Source organism: Cibotium barometz, chromosome 21 (assembly GCF_041138505.1).
Source record: "Cibotium barometz isolate CiBa-2024 chromosome 21, ASM4113850v1, whole genome shotgun sequence".
Classification (NCBI taxonomy): domain Eukaryota; kingdom Viridiplantae; phylum Streptophyta; class Polypodiopsida; order Cyatheales; family Cibotiaceae; genus Cibotium; species Cibotium barometz.
This window is the reverse complement of record NC_141066.1, coordinates 19,356,128-19,358,108: the sequence shown is the minus strand read 5'-3', so window position 1 is coordinate 19,358,108 and position 1,981 is coordinate 19,356,128.

Sequence of the window (1,981 nt, the reverse complement as noted above, 5' to 3'; positions counted from 1 at the left end):
TAACCTTAAGGGTTAAGGTTAGGGTCAGGCATCCAAGGGTCATACATGGGAAATGGAGAGTCAAGAGTCACTTGAGGGCCCTCCTATATAATAGGGGCATGGGGCACACTCAAGGGATGTTCTCTTGTGTAGAGGATTGTATCTACATTCTTGCCATTTCATTATAGAGCTGAGTGCTATTGTGTTGGAGTCATACCTCTTGGTGGTATGGGACACCAAGGTTAAGGTATATGGTACTCCATTATATTTCATGTGTGCAACCCTTGGGCTCGGGGGTGGTAGAGTTTATGCCTGATTTATGCATGTTGATTATCTAGAGAGATCTTAGGGTTTTAACAGTGGTATCAGAGCAATCTCTAGTTAATTGTTGTTGTTTTTTCTTTCTTATTCCGATTTTTTGCATTTGTTTTAAAGTAAATTTTTATATTTACTAAATAAAAATGTTATTTTATTGGTTTCTTTTGGCGATTTTGCACGTGGATCGTCGATATGGTGATTGGAATGCATGTTACTACGACTCAATGGATGAATGGACGTTGCGGGGGAATTCCGTGAGTTTAATGCTATTTTTTTTAATTTTTTGTGGTTTAAAATAAGCATTAATGAAAATTTCTACCAAATGCCACATATTTTATTGTGGATATCTTTGGTAGAATAGACTCCCTAAATTTTTAAAATTTTTAAGAATTTCTTCCTAATTTTTTTTTAAAAAAATTGAGCATTTTTATAGTTAAAAATGCATTTTGCGAGTTTTCCGTAGGTATGTTTTTGATTTTCTGCCAATTTTTTGCTGAAAGTAGTGTGGGGTAGTCAATTGATGCATTGGGTTCTCTCCCGTATGCGTAAAGTTCTTCTCTTTTCCAAAATCTAAATTTTTTTCTTCTACTTCTCTCTCGTGCGTGTGAACGCATTTTAATAGGATGATTTAATTAAATATTAATCATAATTAAACTTAATTATGATTAATACAAGATTAATTAGTCCTTAATCATACATCTCTAAATCTCTAACAGAGAAGAGAAGGGGAGGGTGGAGAGAGAAGGTATTGGAGAAGGTGGAGACAAGAGAAGAGTGAAGAGAGAATCATCTCTCTTCCTCTCTCATTTCGGCGCACAGGCGGGGACGCGGCCGAGGGGGGGGGGCGGCGTTGCAGCTGCCGCCAGCAAAAAAGGTGGAGAGAGAAGGTATTGGAGAAGGAGAGGGTGGAGAGAGAAGGTATTGGAGAAGGTGGAGAGGAGAGAAGAGTGAAGAGAGAATAATCTCTCTTCCTCTCTCATTTCGGACGCGGGGGGGCGGCGTTGCAGCTGGCTGCCAGCAAAAAACGATCCCCCCCTTAAAAAATTCCATAAGCTTTTAACTAAAGCTTATTAATGTAATTTTTTTAATGAGTTTTGTTATTTACAAAAAAAAAGCTTATTAATGTAATTTTTTTAATGAGTTTTGTTATTTACAAAAAAAAAAGCTTTTGAAATTGTTTTGGAAAAAGCCTAAAAATTAGAAAAAATTTGAAATCTGAGAAAAATGATTCTTTGAAAATTTTTGGAAATTTTTTTCTTGGTGCCTTTTGGCATTTCATCTTCTGGGGAAACCTTTTAGCTTTCCGCTTTCCCAAAACCTTTTGGCTTTCCGAATTCTGGAAAATCTTTTGACCTTTTGGATTCCGGAAACTTTTGACATTTCATATTCCCTTTTTTTTGTCTTTTCATTTTCCTGAAACTGTTGTCTTTCCCTAGTCCGGGAAAACCATTGGAATTTTGAAATTTTTTTGACCATTCCTATTTTAAATGCGTTTGGGGTAAATTAAAATTTTTCCTAAAAACTAGTGAAAAATTAGACAAAGGTTATTTTAATTTTTTGGAATATTTGGGATTGGTGATTGGCATATGGTATGTCCATTCGGGCACCCGCGCCGTGACCAGTCAAATTCTTTTAAAAATCTAGTTTTTTGCCTAGAAAATTAAGAAATCCATTAAAACTTTTA